This window comes from Phalacrocorax aristotelis, chromosome W, assembly GCF_949628215.1.
Source record: "Phalacrocorax aristotelis chromosome W, bGulAri2.1, whole genome shotgun sequence".
Taxonomy (NCBI): Eukaryota; Metazoa; Chordata; class Aves; order Suliformes; family Phalacrocoracidae; genus Phalacrocorax; species Phalacrocorax aristotelis.
This window is the reverse complement of record NC_134310.1, coordinates 15,098,266-15,121,266: the sequence shown is the minus strand read 5'-3', so window position 1 is coordinate 15,121,266 and position 23,001 is coordinate 15,098,266. Positions and strand designations below refer to the sequence as shown.

General features: G+C 38.4%; 1 protein-coding gene across 5 annotated transcripts in view; it reads left to right on the top strand.

Annotated features, from left to right (window-relative positions):
* The first annotated feature begins 8,383 nt into the window (after positions 1 to 8,383).
* Positions 8,384 to 23,001, top strand: part of LOC142049872 (nipped-B-like protein) — a 172,029-nt gene continuing 157,411 nt past the window's right edge. For all 5 annotated transcript variants that reach the window (XM_075078010.1, XM_075078011.1, XM_075078007.1 and 2 more), the window contains exon 1: positions 8,384 to 13,010. The gene's annotated coding sequence lies outside the window, so the exon portion shown is untranslated. The remainder of the gene's footprint in view (positions 13,011 to 23,001) is intronic.

Here is a 23,001-nt window from a genome sequence, read left to right as displayed (position 1 = left end):
TTTTCCCAATTACAGGGACCAGAGGAGAGAAAGCATAATGGATGCTACCTGAAGGAGTAGACACTTGTTGGGCAGAAGAGACTGAATGTTGCTGGTGTGAAGACTGAAATCAGCTTTCCCATACATCTGTAATCCAGCAGAGCAGGGCAGGTGCTAGTAATAAAACCTCTAGAGGACAGACAGTGGTTGTTTTTACTGCAATATGTAAAAACTAAAAGAACATCATATGAGAATATTGTCTATTTTTTTTCACTTTGGAAAACGCAACAGAACTGAGTTGTTACATAATTCTCTAGAAAATGTTTCCTCCTGTACTTCTTAAAGATGCAAAATACAAAATAAGTTAAATATAGGTACTTAGTCATTTGCTTCAAGTGGTCCACTGTAGGCCAAAAACCCTGTATCATATATACAAAGACATAAAATCAGATTAGTCTGGATTTCTTTTTATGGTTACCATTCCTTTGTAAACATTAAACAGCAGAAATAAAAAAATCATGAACTGGGAAAAAGTGAATTTCCATTCTGGAAATGACCCCTATACTCCTTGTCTTTTCTAATATCACAACCATACAAAGGCTGTGTTATACAACATAAGACACAAATTGTAATAGCTTGTTGGAATAATAGCTGCTCATGAAAGCCATGCTAACTCCTTTAGAGCCTAGCTCTTTTTAAGTGCATAGGAAATTCTTACTGACAGTATTAGATTTTAGGTCAGGCCCCTTATCATCCCTGAATGATTCATCAAGCATATGCATCAAATACACAGAGCAAAACTATACTACAACCATAATACATACCTTAACTAAAACACAGAAGACACTGAAATGTGTTATTTGAAATAGAATCTACCCAACACACACAAGAAAGCAGACTAACCAGTGAGAGCTACTTCCACTGCTTACACAGGAAAGTCATCACCATCACCATTGGATTTAAAATCTACAATCCATGATTACCTTGGACAATTCCAGGTTTCCTTATATCCTTAAACCATCACAGCTACCACACCACTCTTATAACATCTGAAATGTAGCTCATCAATAATAAAGTAAATATAATAATAAAGCAGAAAGTATCAAAAGCAAATCAATAAATCAAAGGCAATTTTTATAGCAAACTCCTTACTGTTTTCAGCTTGAGGACTTGTATCATCTATGAGTTTCTGTAGTCTGTGGGGGAAAAAAAGTTAAGATGCAATAAAATTTATTATTCACTAATGTGCATAGTGTTAATGGCCAAAGAGCTTCTTGGCTGCAGCTCCATACTTGAAATTTCATTTAATATTGCTTGATATTTTAAATGTAGTACCATAGTCAAGACCAGCCTCAAGACAGCCACTGCAGTGGCCAGGGAATCAGATTTACAAGTGAGGTTCTGCAGCTGTTGTCTAATACAGATTCATTAGAAATAAATTATTTCAAGATAGGTATAATCTGAAGGATTTAAAATCAAAAGACTACATCAAATCAGTCCTCCTTGAGAAAGAATTCTGGCTTTACCTTCCTGTGCTGGTTTTGGCTGAGAAGGGGTTAATTCTCCTCACCGTGGGGGGTCGGCTACCTTTCCAGCTTCCCGCGCTCTGCCGGTTTGTTTTGGCCTCCCTTCCCCTCCCGGTTTTGCGCCTCTCGTTGTTCTCCTTTACATTGCATTTCTGTTGTTGTTTCTTTTAATTTTAATTATTAAACTGTTCTTATCCCAACCCACGAGCGTTACCCTTCTGATTCTCTCCCCCATCTACTGGTGGGGGAGTGAGCGAGCGACTGTGTGGGGCTTTGCTGCCAGCTAAACCACAACACTTCCTTATATTACTGTGGATCTACAGGTTACTTGGAGGAAATACATTCATATAGGCCACAAAAACATGTTCATCATCAGTGTCTCATAAGGGAGATGAAATTTGTTCATATTCTTTCTTGCAAACTTACATTCCAGCTGGAACCTAAAAATGCAGGTCTCCTGCTTTTAAAATCACAATGTAAATCTTTGCCTGCATTAACAGAGGACAATCATTCAGATAAAAACTATGTTTATTTACCTTGCCACTACTCTGTACCTTCTTCTCACAGCTGACTTCATTCTGTAAAGTAGATATAAAATCTAAGAATCATAAAGAATTGACATGAAACTCATTTAGTCCATTCTCTTGCCCAAAGACAAGATCTAGACTATACATAGCACCTGTTCTTAAACCTTCAGTGACAGAGATTCTACAATCTGACCAGGCCATCTACTCCAGTATAACTACCTTGGTGTGAAAACATTGGATTTTTTTCTCTCCAATGCTTAACTTAAATTTGCCTTCCTGCAAACTGAGATGTTATTTCTTCTCCCACACAGAGCAAACATTGGTGTTCCCCTTGCCATTTTTGGATACACTTTGCATATTTGAACACAGTTCTGAAAGCTTCCTCAAGTCATCCTTCTTTTGGCTGAACAGCCTGAATTCATTCCAAGTTGTTAGGCAGGTCATGTTTTCCAGAAGGTTATTCTCATTGATCCTTTGTAGGTTTTCTCCAGATGTCCAAAACTTTCTTGAAATACAGTGATCAAAACTGAACAAAATACTCTAGGCTTTATCAGTTTGGACTTTAAACAGGTTTATCTCCTGATATTCTGCCTCAGAGCAAGGATGTGTGCTTCAATATACATGGTAATATCTTATTCCTCTTCTTTTGTCTGTCCTTCCTAATAAGGTTTACCATTCTATATTCATATTTCAATCATGAGACTTATCAAATGAAGTTACTGTTAGGCCAAACAGATCATAATCTTAATTAGGTAACAAGATTTCCACTGTCTCCTCTTTATTTTGATACTTTTTGGGTAAGTATACCATACTAGAGGAAATTACTTAACATGGAGGAGGCAAGGTGACATGCTGATGCCAGTAGTGTGTTTGGGACTGGCTGGGCATTTTAGGAGCTTTTAGATCCACTTTTATTTCTCCTTCCAGCATCACCAGAGTTTCCCTCCTCACTGGCACAGTGGCTGCTCATAACAGGCCTCATCTACCTGAACAGGACTGGGAGAAGAAAAGAAAGGGAGGGCACAGGAACAGTGATGGGAGACAGGGTTTGGAGTGACAAAGGCACAGGCAGCGGCCACAGGGGCAGCCCAGGGTGCCGCTCAGTCAGGAGTCCAGTAGCTTTCTTGAGTGCAAATCATAATATCCGATGTACTGAGCCAAAATCTGCTCAGTAGAAGAGGTGTAACAAACAGGCTAATGGGAGTCCTGAGCATAAATGCAAGTAACTCGACAAGATTTCATACAAACTGTTTAAGAACTGGGGGCTTGCAGGAATGTCACGGACTCCTGACAGATGTTCTGCAGAAGACCTTTATTGTCAGCTTTTCACTGCTTATATATCTTTTCAACACATTCCTCACATGATCACGCGCACAAACAATTTCTGTTATTTGTCAGCTAGCTCTAAGCACGCGCTTTATGCTACATTCTAGTAGGCTGTTCTATTTGTGCTATCTCATTTGTTTTTGCTTACTTAAATTCTTCTTGGCATTTCCCATGTTCCAGGCTGTCTTTTACTGCCGCCTTGCTTCAGTTCAAGGACGTGTCAAACAGTGCTAAGTTATTTGCAAATTCATCCCTCGCACCTTCCCTGTTTTTATTTTGTATTAGCTACACATCTTTTACTGTTCTCTCTATTAATTGCTGCACTGACAAAAAAATGGCACAATTAAAAGCAAAACAAGGAATTCATTCACTATTTCCCATGGGCAGGCAGGTGTTCAACCATCTCCAGGAAAGCAGGGCTCCATGAAGTGTAATGGTTACTTGGGAAGACAAATGCCATCACTCCAAACGTCCTCCCCTTCCTTCTTCTTCCCCCAGCTTTATATACTGAGCGTGATGTCATATGGTATGGAATATCCCATTGGTCAGTTGGGGTCAGCTGTCCTGGCTGTGTCCCCTCCCAGCTTCTTGTGCACCCGGCAGAGCACGGGGAGCTGAAAATTCCTTGACCAGTGTAAGTGCTACTTAGCAACAACTAAAACATCTCCACATTATCACCACTGTTTCTAGCACAAATCCAAAACAGTCCCATACTAGCTACTACGAAGAAATGTAACTCTATCGCAGCTGACACCAGGACAGTATCCACCCCTTATTCCATACCATTTATATCATGCTCAGGTTCCACATTATCCAATACAACCTCATTAACCTCCACCCCCCTTCCCATCCTTTGATAAAATACATGGATATCATTTAGTCCATGGCTTTGGTCTCCATCTGTTCTTGTGGTCACTCAGGACAGGAGAGGTGGTGTGTTGCGTGGAGTTACTGGGCACCAAAGCCAGCTCAGGTCGGGTCACTGCTGCACTTGCACTGCTCCTTGAAAGGCTTGTCCTCCATTGGTTCGGGTGGTTCCTGCTGTAGCAATTCCTATAACATGCAACTCAAATCACAGGTTACAACAATTTAAAGGTAGAACCATTACAATCTCCACCCCTGGCCCCTTTGGGCCAGGTTATCGGCTTTAACATTGCAATGAACTCCCCCCCTTGCCCATGGCTGGCTGCAGTCCCTCCAGAAGCAAACCTGTTCCAACACGGCTTTGCCCATGGCTTTATAGTGTTTTACTATAGGTGGGGTATCATCGTTTTGGAATGGTAGTGACAAATGGTTCATCACGTATAATATTTCTGCTAATTAGTTGTGCGGGGTTTCTTGGCTATCTCCCTCTTTTTGTTTTTGGAGTAGTAGTTTGACTGTGCATGTGTTCGTTTGTTGGAAAACACATCTTCATCTTGTTGGTTGTTTTTTTTTTTTAACTTGGAACTGCCGTTTCCCCCTTTCTGGCTGTAGGTCTTTCCAAATCGGGATGTCATTTTGGCTCCTGTTTCATATTCTCTCGGCGTGGGTGCTGGCGGCTAGGTCGGGCGGGCGCGGGTGCGGGTCCCGGGTCGGCGCCGCCGCGGATGTGCGGCTCCGGCATCGGTTTCTGGCTGCCGATCTGCCGCCTGCGAACGGCGCGCTGCCAACAGCGGCCTCCGCTCCGCCCCTCCCCGGTACCGGCGCCGCCCCGGTCCCTCGCGGGGTGGCGCGGGCGTTAGAGCCCCCGGCACCGCTTCCTCCGCGCCGGGATTATCGCCGCTCTCGGGACGGAGCTCGGGACCATTTCTCTGCCATTTGTCCCGCTCCTTCCCATGTTTTAACATCGAACACTGCTGAGACTGTTGATGGAGCCCCATGCTTTTGCAGGAATTTCAGTAATAACTTAACTTTAAAAGCATCATATTTAATGCCTCGTTTGCTCAATAACTGAATCGGTAACTTAACAATTGCCTCTTCTTCGGCAGAGAGATTAGCTCCCATGCTTACTGCCCCAGCCGCTCACCTGCAATATGAAGGTGATGTCCCAGGATTAAAGCTGCAGTCCCGCCATCAGCTTGATTCGTCCGGCTGGGATCCCTGTGGATGCTGCTCCTCAGCGTTGCTCTCCCACGTCGGGGGTCACCATTTGCAGGGATGAATGTCACGGACTCCTGACAGATGTTCTGCAGAAGACCTTTATTGTCAGCTTTTCACTGCTTATATAACTTTTTGACACATTCCTCACGCGATCACGCGCACAAACAATTTCTGTTATTCGTCAGCTAGCTCTAAGCACGCGCCTTATGCTACATTCTAATAGGATGCTCTATTTGCGCTACTTCATTTGTTTTTGCTTACTTAAATTCTTCTAGGCATTTCCCACGTTCCTGTCCCTGTCTTTTACTGCCGCGTTGCTTCAGTTCAAGGATGTGTCAAACACTGCTAAGTTACTTGCAAATTCATCCCCCACAGGGGCTGAGTGACTGATGCCCACCACAGGCAGTTCTCAGGAACATGCTCGGGCATTGAGTGCTTCTCCAGACATCTTATTACACTAATGTTTTGGAGTATTCTAGATACACTGTGTTCTTTAAGATCGATTTAAAATGTCAGTGTATACAAAAAATACTTTTGGCTATGAAGTGATTATACTGTGGCATCTTTGAATTAGAGGCCCATAATAAAAATTTCTCAAGAAAGCGAGGAACTGGGTTCTTTGATCTGCACCTAAACAGAAGGAAACTGAGGGCACTTAAAATGTTCATGAAGTAACTGATGTAAGAGCAGCTATTAGTGATAAACATGAGAGCTTTCCATCATACTAAAAATATTTCTGTAGAACCATAAGCATGTGCAGTGCTTCCCAGGCAACTATGAAATGCCAAGGCCACTTCCTCTGAGAAACTCTGAAACTTAAAAGCAAACCAAACCCACACAGACTAAACGAATAAGGAGCATAAAATGAGGTAAATAGGAGGGATATTGTCTTTGGGAAGCCAAATTAAATTTTTTAATGTGATATTTTCTTCTATATGATTAATAAGAACATTTATTGTCTGCCCAATTACTCCTAAGTACCAGCTGAGTAGTATAAGCAGTAATACTGTGGTAACAGTATATATGGAGAGTTCACATACTAAAGAGAAAGACGTAAGAGATTGAACTACATTATAACAATGGTGGTCCCTCTGGGGCACACCAGTGAAACAGCACCAGGAAGTTTGCATTAATCATTGTTCCTGTGCTATTTGGTTTTTTGTGGATAAATAAGGACTTCAGTGCACTAAGCTAGCAATCCAGAACCTTTCTTGAGCTCTACATTAACACATAACCAAAAATAGCATTTAATTAAGAAAAAGTTGCAGTATGTTTTTGCAGTCAAAGGGAAGTGTGTATGCTGGAGGAAAGCTATTAGTTTAATAGTACTGTAACTTTTTGCTTGGCACATACACAGTTTTAAGAATTTTTCCTTTAAATTTTTGCAGATGAAAAGAAAACATATTCCTAAAGGCAATAACTAGCTACAGCTACCAAAACATGTACTTGTATTTCTAAAGCCTGATTATTACATGTCTATAACATGTGAAGTTATAACATGTGAGGATTATTACAGGTCTATAACAGGTCTATGATGTGAAATTTTCTATTTCAGGCATTTTGGCATCAGTATATAGTATTTGGAATGAAATTTTGGGGAACTGGACAAATTATATTTATTACATGTGAAGAGCACCAGCCATAAAGAAGTCTCATATAGACATCTATGAATTGCTTTTAGAAGAGGGTAAAGCTGTTATGAGGCCTGCTAAGAAAAACATTCATTTAACTATACATATTTGTTTTTATTGTTAGGAGGGAAGGTTATTGAAGGAGTGAGAAGGAAAAAAAAAAAGATGTAAGTATCTGCTGAGGATAACCAGTTTCATAGATTGTGAATGTTCAAAGCTAGTACTTTCCCAAACAATTCCTGGAGTTAGTGTGAGTCAAGAACCATTCCCAATGGGCAGTAGATGCATGTGACTATCCTGTTTTGAAGAATAAAAGGGTTTAATAATAAAGGCATAAAACATTGCATGGCTGCCAGCCTCAATGCCAGAGAACAGTCCCAGGCATTTTTAACCTATTAGTTTATATGTAGCCATTGAATCTTTTGGCTGAGATGGTTTTTAACAGCCTAAACCCAAGAAGCTCTCTGTTTTAAATCTTCTTTTTACTGGCAAGTTCATTAAAAAGGGAGTGACAAGGCATTTTAAGCATGATATGATATTCTCAGATTTCTTTAATCCATACAAGTGTGGCTTTCAGCTTGCACTGAATACAACAGTCCATTAGGCCAATTTTTAATTTCTGTCCTTTGACAGAAGATGAATGTCCAGATTAACTTGCTGGCCCATGAAGCTGCGTTGATTTACCTTTACACCTTAAAAAGTGAAAAAAATTGCCCAAATGTTTTTATCTTCATCTCTCAAAATAATCCCTCACAGCTCTTGTATAAAATTGCACAGGATTTGTTATGTAACTGTCATGCAGTTCTATATCTCCATTATAAAACATGACAGTAAGTTGCTTTCCCAGTGCCTAAAACAAGAATTTTTAGAGGATAAAGGCATATGAGGCTCAGATTAAAGAAAAGAAAAAATGTGGGAAGTTCAGGAAGTTATAGCAGGAATGGTACCTGCTTCCTTTCTGAAGTTCACCAATAGTGAATCCACAGAAAAGAGCCTAAAGAGCATCTTTAGCCAGATTTCTTTCAATGATAATGTATAACTGATCATTTATCTTCCCTACAAAAACAACTGTTATTAGGTCTGTTCTTATAGCCCTAATATAACAATACCGGGACAATCTACTTGTCCAGCAGAGTAATCTATCACTGACCTCTTTCTGTTATATAATGTATTTTATTGTTATATATATTTTATAGTCTAAATTACATATTTTACATTATCTATATTTTAACTTTATTCAGAATCCCACGTGCCTTGCATAATCAAAACCTGACTGTAACATTCAAATGAAAATACTAGAGCTTTGTCTTCTATAATTTTTCCTCCATAGAGAACTGTTTTTTACAAGTATACATTTTAAAAGATATATTTGACATAGAATTCATATCCCTTCTTCGTACAAACAGAAGCGCATTCTTAACATGGTAGAGAGTGCAAGTTTGTCACTTAGAAAAAAAATTAAAAAATAAAATATTATTATTTCATTCCATATGAAATTCTTGCTGGCAAATTATGCTAAATAATTAGAATAAGAAAAAAAAAACAAACCCCAAACCTCCATATGGCTTACTAGAAAAAAAATCAGTAGTTACCATCAAGTGACTTGATTGTCACTTGACTGAACTAAACTTAGAGCAAGTACCAATGCAAATATTTTATTCCTCAATCTGCAGGCTTCCTAGGCTTTTATTTTACCTGTATCACTGAAGGCCTCATCTGATATTTAGGTTGCTTACTTCTCATGATGAATATTCCCCAGTGAATTAATTACATGGTGCTATTATTTGCTCCTTTGAACTAAAGTCAATACAAAGAACATAACTTTATCTTACTTGTCATACAGCATTCATCATTACATTCTTCCTATTTGCTGTTGTAGTCCAGCCTTAACACCAGATTCCCAATTATTTGAATACTTAAATTTAGGATGATAGCTATATGATTGCATTACTATATTACATTCAGATAATGAGCTGAGTTCCTTTCAATTATTAAAAAAAATTTTAAAATATACCATGATATTTATATCACATTTATTTAAAAATCCTGCTCAGAAATACATACTACCTATAAATTGCTAACGGGTAAATATAACAATGTTTGTGCATCCCATTAACAATTTTAAATGACAAGTACCTGTATATTATACCAGCCTTTAAAAAGACAAAAATGGAAAAGCACAATACATTTTTCATTCATGCTACAGAAAAAAAAATCAAATGACAACAAGCAAACTCTAAGAAAATATTGGTGTCAGGTGTGTTTTTACTATAATATTACGTGCTGTCCAAAATTTATGAAGCTGTATAACAACATGCAGCTGTCAGGGAAGTTAACATCGGAATGAAAAGGGCAAAGAGGTTTCTTCACTATTTTCAACAGTGTACACGTGTACACACACATACTGACTTTATAACAAGAAAGCTTTTTATCTCAGTACACAGTTGTAAACAGCAGCAAGAGTGGTACCTACAACTTCACATATTTTTTTTGTGAAAATGGCTTGAGAAATAAATTTTTAAAACAGTACTGTCTGCATGAAGATCTTTAATTCCTGCCTTTTAAAGTTACACTAAAAATACTGAATTATTGGTGCTCTTTGAAGAACAAGAAATTAGTCTTGGAATAACTGACTGTGCAAATAGTGTAGATTTATGGGAGCCCAATCATTTATTTAGGGCAAAAGACACATTCTCTTTTGACATCAAAGGAAGGAGGATTAGGTTCTAAAGCTTTATCCCGAAACCTGCAGTTCATTTTCAGGACTATATAGGTGTGGATTTGTCAGGGGAATTCAGAGAGTTTTGCCTTCCTTTGCACTGCCAACAGCTTTGTTTAGTGTAGTGTACACTCCTTAGTGTGCCACAGTCATGGTTGTATGACTGCATAGTTTCTCTCATACAGACTGGGGCCACCTCCACCCCGTGACTAAGGTCTGGAACAGAAATAAGGTTTAATGTATCTTTTGATATACTTTCCGGTAATATTCTGAAATACTTGTTTTTAATCCCTTTTTCTGGGCATTTCAGGCATAATGAGATGAACCCCATGCATACTAAAATATTTTTAAGAACGTAGTGAGCCTTCATTCCGCAATAAATTGTTGTGAGTGGACCTTTGAAGACAAAAGGAATACAAGGAACCACTTGTCTGAATGCAATGGAAGAATTTGCACTTTCCTTTTTAAAAGTGGATTACAGTAATATCTAATGGAATAAAACATATTTAAGTATTTAATTTCCCTTAATGAAAAAAAACAATCCTGATTTGCTCATGCGCATTACACCACCACCTTCTAAAACAACTAATGACCTAAATTAGTTGTTTTCTTGTGCAGGTAATAACGTCACAGTATTCAGACAAAATAGCCATTTCTACAAATTCTTTTAGTTGAACGGGATTTAAAAAAACCATAAAATGGTCCAGTGATATTCTCACTGGAAAATTCCAACAGAAACAAAGTAGTCAAATAGGCGTTGTGTCTTACCATGATGTTTGTACTGGCTAGACCATATTTGATACAGAAGACATCTGGTATTTGAAAAGCAAAATTTCAGTATTTAAATTTTATTTACACACTAAATCACCAATTAAGAAAAAAATCGTTATATAAGTTACTAAAATCACATAAAGACTCCATCAACATGAATTGGTAACAATCAGAAGTAGATTGAAGTAGTATTCCTGGGCCAATTTTGTAATTTTAGAATCATATTTTCCTTTTAATTCATAGGTGTATATGTCTGCATACATATGTGTATGTGAACTCTAAATAGGTAGTTTATTAAACTGTAGTTTCTTACCAAAAGAAGATATTTTCCCCCTTGACTTAGAGTTGCAATGTATTAAATTAAGCCCAAAGACTTATGAATGTGCTTCATTTACTACACCATTTCTCTCTATTTCAAATGGATAACTTGAAGTTGTGAATGAATAAATTATAGGATTGGGACATTTTATATTAACTTGGAACAAAGGTATATAATAAATTTCTTTCAGAGCCCAGTTTACTCTGTCTCCATTAAACTTACATGAGCATGTACCCATTAGATATTAGTATTTCCAGTACTGAATTATCATATTCTCCAATGCCATCTTCATTTCTGTACTTTCAAACAAAAACACACACTTGTAAAACAAACTTTGATTCATCCAACATTACAGATTTAATAGGTCTTTAAGCTTGAGAGGCATTTTAAATCTGTATTAAAGACAGAGCATTATCCAAGAAATCCTAAGACTTGGAAAGTTTCAAGTGCATTGGTGTAAGATATTACCCCTTTGTGCAAATAAAATACATCCAGAGCTGAAAGGGTGTGTTTATATGTCACAGGATATTTAAAGCTAGCTGTGCCCAACTGTATGGCTGAATACCGAAGTCCACAGACAAGGAAGGCTTCCTCTAAAAATCAAAGGGCTTTTGGCCAAGCAAAACGACATGAATAGGAAAAGACATAGTTAATTCATCAGATATAAATGTTATTATCCCATTCTATGATTATTCACAGTTTTACCTGTACAGAGGAAAAACAGAAAATCTTTCTGACTAGGACATTCTCTTTCACCAAACACTCCTTCACAACGCACAATTAAAGTATTTCCAGTAAATCTGGTGGTGGTGGTGAGCATCAGCCTCCAGCAAAGGGTCCTTCATCTGAACATCAGCGTCTTTCCCCGTGCTCGTCCAAAAAGGTTGTTTTTAAAAGCCACTCCAGTTCGGTATGTCCACCTGGAAACTCCTCACCCCAGCAATGCTTTCAACATCGGGTGTTTCAGTTCCTGCGACGCGGCCTATTTACACCCCCAGAGATGGACACGAACGATAACAGTAACTTCAGCAAGTGTTCCAGGCCTGACACATCTCATCCGCTTGGGCGGGGGGACGACGACGACGACACACACGACGGACTGCCACCTTTGTGGGTTCATTTTAAGACGCCTTTCTAAGTCTGCCTCCTGCGAAGTAGCATTTTGCAATCCTCCTCCCCACCATCCTTAAGGAAGTCAAAAATAAAACCCAAACCACGTGTGTTTTTTTTTTTTTCAACAGTCACTTCATCACAAATCACTGTCTGCCTTCCTCTCAGCGCAGGCCTAGCGTAAACTCCGGTCTTGTTCCACACGCCAGAAGGTGAGATATAAGAAAGAGAAACGCGGGCAGCAGCTGAAGGGAGAGATAGAGACGCAGCGAAGATTCAGTTGTGTCTGCTGCTACCAGGCGAGGCAAGGCGGAGGGAGCGACTCCAGCTGCAGCGGAGCTAGAAGAGGAGCGGCGTGGAGCAGCGCAGTAGCGGCGGCGGAAGCGACGCTGGTTGAGCGAGTGAGAAAGGGACAGTAGAGGGAAGGGGGAGGTTGTTGGTGTTTGGCGCCGGTGGAGGGAGTCATTCCTGCAGCTGCACTTCCGGTCGGCATTTTGTTCTGAGAGGGAGCGAGACACACACAGAGGATCCTTTCCTTTCCTTTTCTTTCCTTTCCCTTCCCCCCCCTTTCCCCCCCCCCCCGCTCAGTACCGACTCACTGTGCCTAGGCTGCCATCTCCCACCCTTCTGCACTCGCATATACAAAGGGAGCGGCGACGGTCCCTTGGCAGCTGCCCCCTCCCAGCCACCCCTCTGCTCCCCTGCGGCTTGGAGTGTGCCTCGGAACCGGTTCAGTTCGGCCCGGCCCGGCTTGATGTTGTGAAGCAGCCTCAGGGGGAAGGGATTTGTCTCGGCCGCTCACTCCCTAGCTCTACATGTTCGTTGCACTGAGGAGGAGACGGAAGAGGAGCCAACCCCCCTCCCGGCCCGGATTATTGTTGTTATATTATCTCCCCTCCTCCTCCCGTTCCGCGGCGGCAGCGGCCTAGCAGAGGCAGCAGCTCCTCTGAGGAGGGAGGGGGACGGATTTCTCCCCCCCTCTCTCGGATTCTCGTTGGATTCAGACGCCGATTTGCTCAGGTAATCCCCGCTCCTTGTCTCCTCTTCCCTTCCCTGCCCTCTCCAGCAGCGGCCCGGGCCTCCTAGCCCAGGCGGCCCAGCGCTGCCGGGAGGAGAGGGGATTAGCTGTTATCTAGGGTAGAGGGGAATAAGTGGCAGCCAGAGGTGTTTATTTCGTAGCCCTCCTTCCTGCTCGCTCGGGTTTGGCGGAGGAGATTGGTTTCTTCCGGGCTGCCGGGAGGCCTAGGCCCGGCGGAGAGTGCAGGCCCGCCGGCCAGCGCCTTTACTCTAGCTCGGGGATTAGAAAGGCGAAGCGGCTTCTCGGTGACAGGCCTCAACCCGGAGAGGAGCAAGAGGAGGAAACAATACAATTAGCCGCAAATGTGCACTGATCCTTTTGCCATAATTATAACTTCACCTAGGGCAAGGAAGGAAGGTCCCAGCGCAGACACCCCTCTGAAGGAGTAAGTGGAGGAATAGGGGATGAGAAACAATGTAAATACCCAGAAATAAAAATATCAACTCTTTTCACTATTACCTTCTCCTTATAACCAACTCCGTTCTGAACATTCAAAAGTTCGAATGCGCATGGACTTAGAATGCGTAGAGGTTTAATCTCTAAATAATATAGCGATTGATTAGTGTGTTAATCACTTAGTATATTTATAGCATAAAACTAGCGCTTGTGAGATGATTGATACAACACAGACACAGGAAATACAGATAGACAAACATATTGTGTCAGGTACTCCACACAATCTCAATGTTCATATGCTGTATATGTTACAGGAATATGTACTAAATTCAGACGAAATACTATTTTATAATATTAACAAACAGAAAATGGGAGAGGGGTCATGTGTAAGGTGCTACGTTTATGACATTTCAGGGGCCAAGGTGAAGATGAGATCTTGCTCTAAGTACTTGAGAATCAAGAGTAAATTAAGTGAAAAGTGAGGAACACTTAAAAAGTGTCATCCTTTCTTGTCAGGCCATATCACTTTGAGATCCTGAGGTTGTTATTGGCTGTTTGTGTCCATGATGTTTGAATATATAATTAGGTTTCATTTTAACAGGTCAAATATGTTTTGTAAATGACGGTTGATTAAGTGTCAGATCTTTATTTATGAATGGTAGCTAATTTAAGGTAAAGTAAATCTTGGACTTATTCTGTAGTACAGTTGAGAGTGTTATTAAAATTTGAGGTAGACTTAAACCAAACACCCTGTGAACTAATAAAAATACTCCTACAGAAATTACATAATTGAGGGAAATTTTAAAATACCAAGTTTATTTTTCATATAGAAAACAAATTTGTAAATGGCAAGCAAGTGTCCACGTTACATTTGTCTATTTTTCATTAGTTTTTTTTTTGGTTATTCATGCAGATCTGTTATTATAAGTAGTTAATGTATCTAATAAAGTAACTTTTTGGTATATTGTATTTAGACTTATAAACTGTGCTATCCTGTCTCTGAATGCCCTGATACGTGTTTAAAAGAGTGAAGTTAATATAGCTGTCACGTAGAAGGTGTGTTTTTACTGCTGTAAATCCGTGTAGTAGTCGGTAGCGTGTGTCCCTGATTTGTATTGGTCAGGGAGCAGTTTGAATTTTAAAAAGCCTGAAGATCCTGCTGAGCCCCAATCCCGGCCTCCCTCCCTCCCACTAATCTCCCATTCCTGTCTTTGTGCTGCCTGGTCCTGTTAGACACTGTTTGCAACAGGGCCCCAGGCCTCTGTGCGTGGAGAGGAACCATTTACACTTCGAAAAAGCAGCTTTTTATTTTTAAACTTTGTGAATTGCTGAGGGAGCCGCAAGTTGCCTCTAACTGTCCCTATATCTGTGTGTAGCTGAATTGCTCTTTTCTTTTGGTCTGTAGTATGCATAGAGGCCGAGTGTAACTCTGCTTTACAGGAAAGAAGGGACTGTATTTGTAGTTCTTGGGTACTTTTCATCATCAGGAAGTGACATGAGCTCTAATATTTCTTTTGTCGTCTGTTTCAAACAGCTCTCATTTTAACAAAAATGAGTTTAAGCTAGCAGTAGTGAACTTCTCTGACTTATTTTTCATTTAAGGAGGTTTGCTTTAAATATACCAGATAAGAGCAGGAAATGAGCTACTGTAGTTTTGCAATTTCTGTCAAGTTTATCTTGCCAGGGTTGTGTTTACAGTGCTGTGTGGATTTTTTTTTTTTTTTTTAAATCAGAAAGCATGCACTTTTCTGGTATGAGGAATAGGCGTATTTATAGAGGGAAATTTAAGATGCTGCCTATTTGTAATGAGTGTTTTGGTTTTGTTCTTCTGAACCATCTGTGGTTAATCGTGGATTAGTTGCATTATCACAATTTCTGAGATAAAGAAATTTACAACTACATAAGAAATGTATTTAGCATCCAGAAATACTTAATGTGGAAATGTTTATAAGATGACTTATTTTTGGTTTAGATTGTATTAGCACATTTAAGAGCGTCTGTGTGGGAAGCAGGACTGTCACTTTCATACTCCTTTTTCTCTAGTGTTAGGAGTTTATACTGGTCTACTGCTTATCAGAAGAGCTAGCTGCTTAAGGAGGATGTAGTTATTTTATTAATGTTCTAGAAATAGAAAATTATTGTTGAGGTGTTAGTTTTAACAATTATTTTAACTGAAAGAGGAAAATATTTTCTTCTTGTTTTCTTTTATTTTGTGCTTTTGACTACCTTGTACATTTGGAATTTGTTTCCTGTGTACAGGTTTTATTTCTCTTTTTCCTTTTGCTATCTTTTAAAGCTGTTTATACTTTTTTAAAAACATACAAATAAAAATTTATTTATTTTTTTTTTTACATTTGAAAAGTTTAAGTTTTGATTTAGGAGAAACAGAACATGGGGCAGAGAAGCAAAATTATACCACTAAAACCATTTGCAGATCCCTCTTTTACATAAGAGTACATGTACCCCGGTGCAACCTGATTGCATGTTTGAGACTCCATGTACGTTAATATGACTCTTCTTGCAGAATCAAGGCAATAGATTGTTCTAACCCAAGGAAATGACTATGTTTTTTGTTGTACTTGTATGATGATTAAGGTAATACAACCTTAATCCTAAATGTTTCATGTATATATTGCTCTGTAATATAAACAAACTATATTTTGAAGGATACTAGATGAAAAATAGTCAAAGTATGAATTAATTTGAGCCAGGAATGGGTATAACAAGTTTCCTGTTGCAATTTTCTGTGTGTTCAGTGGCAAGTGTGGTACTTTTATGTATGTATGATATTACAAAGTGTTAAAGTAATGATATTAAATTTTCTATTAACATTTACTTCATAACTGTTGCACAGGAAACGCAAAGTTAGTGGACAGTTGCTAGTAACTAGAAGGGAAAAATATACTTCTGAATATCTAGATGTAGGAAAGAATTTAAGTTTCAAAATCAGAAATTTATGCTTTCTAGGAATTATTCTAGAGGAGTATATAATAATTGCTGTCAAGATGTCCACATGTTGATGATTATGGGCATACTTAATTGGAAAAATATGAGTTGTGATAGCTTCAGAGTTTGGTGTCTGGTACGTGTGTGGTGGATCATCCAGTGTTAGAACCGCTATTTAGTGTCGCAAAATACATCACTAGAAATATTTAACACTTAAACTGTCCATTTCAATATGAGTTTTTAAGGGAGAGTATGTAATCGTGCAGGTTGGGAACTGAGATGCAAAAGTTGGTCTTTATAACTTTGGAAGTCCAACTGGAGCAACTGTAGGACCTGAATTTTAAGTTAATTTGATTTTTTTGTATCATAATGTGTATGATAATATTAGAACAGATTTTGTTACTTTTGGTTATAAATATGACTAATCAGTGCTTCTTCAAATTGGGCTTTGGAGCATGCAGGAAGAAAGGAACACAGAAATATTTACCATTAGTAATAGAAATAGAATCAGATTCCCAAGAGTGGCACTTTTCTGTTTCCTGCTATCTGATCTGCAGCCTCTTTCGCTCACTCACTTCTCTCTCATTTTTACTCGAAGTTGGAGAGTCATGTATACAACAGACCATACAGCCTTATGAATAGCCTCTGATTCATTTCCAGAGCAGATCCTTCCTGTAAACTGAATGAAGATTGGGCCAGGGGATGGGAAGGGAATGTTACGTAGTTATATAATCCAAAGACTGTCAGAATTCTTGAGTGTAAGGGGTGTTTAATAACTTTTGATTGACTTCGCAAATGTGATCTTTCAGCCTGGGGGGCGTGGGATTTCTCCTGATAGAAGTCTAGAAAGCTTTGAATTGATACACAGAAAAAAGTAATGTTTGAGTATTTGTTGATGATGGCTTTTCTGTGTTGAATGCTCTGTTTTAGAGGGCTTTTAAAAAGTCAGATCTTCAACATCACTTTTAATATGAATTTTAACATATGGAAATGCATTTTAAATATCTTTTTAAGCATTGCCTCGTAAACCAGCTGACACAGTGCAGTAAGTAAAATTTATAATCTTGATTTCTGCATCATAAAAAGGAATTGGAATGAGATCAAAAAGGGACTTCTTTGTTGTGATACTGCTGTTGAATAGGTCAGCCCCTGAGTGTCAATCACAAGTTTGAGATGTGTGCATGCAAAATGGAACTCTCAGATCCTGTGGTGTTGAGCAAAGGATCCATATTGGTTAGTCAATAGAAAACACTGAAGATATTTTTACCTCCTGAAAGAGAGTTTAAATAAATTTATTTTGATAATCCTATTCTCTCAGGCTTTTTCCCTGTTCTAATTAATTTTCTTTGCACTGTGATGTAGTACTCATTCAACAAGAGAAAGGGAATGCTCGCTACCCCGTTAAATCTTAGAGCCAGTTGAAGACTCTAATGGATAGTGACAAATGCATATTTGGACCTCCTGCTGCTGAGGAGGATGTTAGAATCTGGGTGTCTGATATCCTGAGCAAGTGCCCTTCCTCTGTCCTGCCGAGATTTTGAGTGAAGGGATGGAGGTGGTGGCTAGTACGCAGTGCGAAGTACTCAGTTTTGTGTGTTAGGCATATTCAAAGCATGTGTGTATGACTGGACTTTCCTACTCTGAGGATCTTGCCTAGGCTTAGGTATAAAACAGATGTTGAGCTGCTTAGTTCTGCAAAAGTAGTGGCAGTTCTGGCATACACTGAAGCAAAGTTGTAGGTGAATTTTTCTGGTGATAATTTAGGTGACTAATGGCTTAGAGAGTTGTAGGAACACACTGTGCAATCTAAAGTCACTATTATAAAAGATTACTTAGAGTTATGGCTCTGCATATTTATTCACTGTAGTAATTCCCTCTGGTTCTATCTAGCATGATATAAAGTTTAGTCATGTTATTTACAGAAATAGATCACTTATTTTTACCATGGAAAATATAATTAAAATATGTTGGGAGTTGCAATAAAAAGGTATGGTTTTAAAAAACTGTTTTATCTGTAATTCTCTAAATATCATTACACGAACAATCAATCATAATACTGCAAGGTAAACATTCTCAGTTTTCATCTCACACTATAATCTTAGCCTGTGGAAGAATAATGAAAGCTACTTATTTAATTTAGTGACATGTTAAATAACTATATTGAATTAGTAGAATTCAGGATAGGAACTCTCTCTTTTTCTGTAAATGTTTGTGTTTATTCCTGACAAATCCTTTTTCTAGGCTCAAAGTAGACACATGATGTCATGGGATTAAGCAAATTCTTAATCACGTTTTAAATAATTAGCCAATGAAGTCTTATAAAACGCTCTGTAGATGGACTTCTAAGGATTCAACATAACTTGTTAAGTCCTGGCAATTTGAAGTTATTGCATGCTCAGCTACAGTGAATGTTCGATTGTATATATGTAGCTTGTGGCAATTGCACATAACTTGATTTAATTTAACCCTGTTTCATTGCTGGCTAAGAAAGGTTGAATTAGTTTGCATTTTTCATGGGCTGAGTGTATATGTGCAATTACTGAAAGTCAGCTGATGCACAGTAACTTGGGAGTCTGGGCTAATCAACTTGCCCAAATGTGGCTGAGACTCCATGTAACCCTATGTGAATTCGGGAGAGAATGATATTTGTCTGAATCAAACAAAACTGTTGAAGGTATCCTACCTGCACCTAATTACTGATACAGGTGTAAATTTGAACAAGTGCTTTGGTAAGGATGGTAAAAATGGATGAAATATCTCACTGTAAAATACATGAATTTTGAAATCCTGTTAGAAGATATCATAAAGCTTGTTATAGATATATGCAGATAGCTGTTTTAAGCAATAACAAAAAACCCTCATCTGTTATGATCATGAAGCTTACATGCTTATGCTATTTTGTAATGAAAACCAAAGAAAAATTAGAAGATAAATGTAGTTTAGTTTTAAAAGTGACCCTGTAGAAATAGCATTAAATTTGCTGTACAGAACTTAGAGGTTTTATTAGTAAAATGACATTCACCTTGATAGAAAGAATTCAGTTTAGTTTCATGTGCATGGTTATGACATAAATATTCTGTAAATCAAGTTGTATACAGGTTCATTAGTGGAGTTGTGCATCAAATAATGTTTTAAAATTATACTTCTGCAAATGCATTGCCCTCAGTGGGTTTATATAGGTATAATTACTTGAAACAGATATATATCAACGTATTTGCTTCCTGAAATAAGTTAGAATTTTAGTTGGACTTTAAATAGGTTAGTCCCTAAATCTTAGGGTATTCAAATATAGTAAAACATTTATTCACTGAACTCAATGATTATAAATTGGTGCATACAAGATTAATTAAGAAGTATTTTTGGTTTTCTTTAAATAATCTACAAAATTAGTATACATTAAAGCTACTGTTGGCCTTAATGGGGTAAATCTAATGATTCTGTCATAGCTACTTAGCATTATTCTTGTGGTTGATTATGACAAAACCCAAATTATTGTTAAGCATTTTATGAATCTTTGTGAGTTAAAGATGTTTGCATTTTTTTGAGTGGGTGGGTTGTGGCCTGGAGTGCTAATTGCTAAGTTGTAGTGGTAGGCTCCCACTTGTTGCAATTTCTTTGCAATAACTTTCTGAATTCTGAACATAGTTTAATAAATTCAGTGCTCATGTAGCTAACATACTTATCAGCAGTATGTTAATGTAGATGATGTTAGCTTCAGATAACTTGAGAGAATTCTTATAATCACCTGTGTGAAAGGGTTATATATATGATTTGATAATAACCCAGATACTTGTCCACTGAAAAGGACAGTCATGTTTGAAAACTTGCCTTAAAATCTTTTAGAAATGAGAAACACCTACTTGACAGCCAGTGTCTTAGATCTAGAAAAGGATGCTTGCTGTGAGTAAACATTAGGAATAATTAGGGGGGGTGTGTGTGTGTTTAGCTCAAGTTCTTTGTAATACAAACCTGGAAAACACAAATGTAAATGAATATTGAATAATGTGAAATAGCAGTTTAGTACTCTACAGGATACTACTGTCAGTATAGATTTGTGTGTATCAAATATTATCATGTGTGCCCAAGCATGCAGACAGTCACATCAAATGTGTGGACTGGGAAGGCCACTTGTGGTTCTGCAAGCTCTAATTTATGGTCTCCCACGGCAACTGTTAAAGAGAGAAAAAAGGATTATGAATTGATATGTGTCCCTGGATAACATCCTGTGAGTTTAATGTGAAGAGTTCATTTTTTTTCATTGAGGAGGTAAACAGCCTGTTGTCACAGGAACAGATCATTTTTCCATATTGCTGCTACTTAGCTGTTCCCCTCTCAGTTGTATGTTTTATCACAGAGGTTGGTGGTAATTTAGATGATATGCTACTGGAAAACAGGACAGGAACTCAGTAGTCTGAAAGCCTGGGTGAATAGCTAGCAAAAGATAGCATCCCTATCCATATAGGTGCCTCAGTGTCAAATGAAAAAAGGAAAGACAGGGAACTGAGAACTAGCTACTTGAGTGTATGTCAGTCTTGATGCAAGTTTAAGGTAGTTGAGGCCTGATCCATTTCAGCTGCTTCTGGTCTCTGTTTAAATGGCATGTGAAGGAAACTAGAGGGGTATCATGCTTAATTTTTTAGTGCTTCTGTATTGCCAGAACATACCCATAAAGATGTGTAGTCTCTGGGTCTCCTTTGTGCTAAAGTAATTTCCAGTTTGGAAAAAAAGCAAATGGATTCTCTTCCTTGTACAATAGGAAAGCTGCAGAGAACTGAGAATCTTCTCCAAAATGAGCCTGTGACTTGTGAAATAACATTCATGTTTCACGTTAGAAAGATTGAGCTACCTCTCTAAAAGGTGGGTGTATGTCACCTGCATTCCAGGGAAGACTGCAAAGATCAGCTTTAGTTTTTCCCTCGCAGGTATTGCCCACAGATAGCAGTGCTGTGCTTCACATCTTACTTTGTGTATATACTTGTTTACATTCGTCAGTGAATGATGGTAGGCAAACAGCTATAATTGTAATTTTCTCATAACAGGATGACTTGAAATATATAACACTTATTTTAGGATATTTTAAAATGTTTAATTTTTAAGTAATTAAAAGATATAGTGATGATGATCCCGTTTCAGTGGGGTGTTTGTTTTTTTTAACATATGTAAAACTCTCTGTGACACTTCAAATATTTATCTGCATTTTAAAATCCATCCCCTTGCTAGAAAAAAGGGATACTTCATTGCAAATTGTTGCAGTTGAACAAATTACAAAAATAAAGTGCTCAGCATGCAATTGTGTAAATCCTATTAAAATTAAAAACTTAAGCATGACTGAGTAATCTGGTCTTCAGTTTATTCATTGATTTGATTTTTCTGCATGGTCAGTTGTGGCTGTTCGTGTATCTGTAGCATATGGGTCACAGTTTACCTTTGCCTTAGCAACAGCTGGGACAATAGTGCTGTCTGAATTCTGTAGTAGAAAGCTTTGTATTAAGGCCTCAGAGAAATTGAGGGCTATAATTAGCCCTCTCTTCCACAGTAGAGAGTTTTAGATCCTTAAGGAGAGATGGTAGTCATTTGGAGTGAAGTGCCTGGAGAATAAAGTACTCAGAAGATAAGCAGAACATCTGTAGGTTGCATACAGGCAGAGATGGAAGGATTCGGTGTGGATTGTCTTGGTGTGATCCTGTGAGGACTGATCTAACTTCATGGAGCAGTTCTTGGGCCTTCTCCATCTGCCCGTAACATAGTCAGCTTGGTAGTTCAGTCAGTAACTTGGAACTGTGTCCCTGGCCTAAGACTTGCTTCTCTTTTATTTTAGCATAACAGTTTAGAATTTAGAGATGTATTCATAGGATGTATGTGGATTTTCATTTAATCAATAAAATGATATCTGCAACTCGTAAAGAAAATTCACAAATGGGAAAATGCAGTTTTTGCTGTTTCAGTCACTAATTGATGACCAACTTTCTCATATTGGAATGGGTGACTTCCTCATATAAATAATGAAAAAATATTTGTCATATATTAATGAATAGCGAGGTAGTAGCAGTGCATTTATCCTCTCTGAGACTTTACCAGTCACTTCTTTGAAGAAGTAATTTTAAGAGCACTGTTTTTCTTTTACTATGTAGTTTTTTGGCCATATTTTTTAATTTGTCAACCTCATTATCATCTTGCTTTTGTAAGTGAGAGCTTGTATATGTGATGTAATTTGAATATGCTTTCTGGAAAGGTTATGTGAATACTTCAGTAATTGAAGTTGGAAACAGGTTTAACTAAACCAAAATAAGCTGCTCTTACACTGATACTTAGATTTCTGTATTTCTTTGATGTTATTTTTAATATCCTACTTTAAAAAAAAAAAAAATCCTTTTCCATTAGTAAAGGCTTACTCATCTTTCCCCCTTCCTGCCCTCCCCCCAATTTTGAAATTGGCTTGGCTGTTTAATCACTAACTCTCATAAGGCAGTGAAGAAGCTGCATCATGAAAGACCTCTCTGGGGGGGGGGGGGGGGGGGGAAATCTTGTCCTGTTTTACTTTGGAGCACTGAAAGAAGAGGTTGGTTGGGTGGAGTATGGATGAGGCTGTCT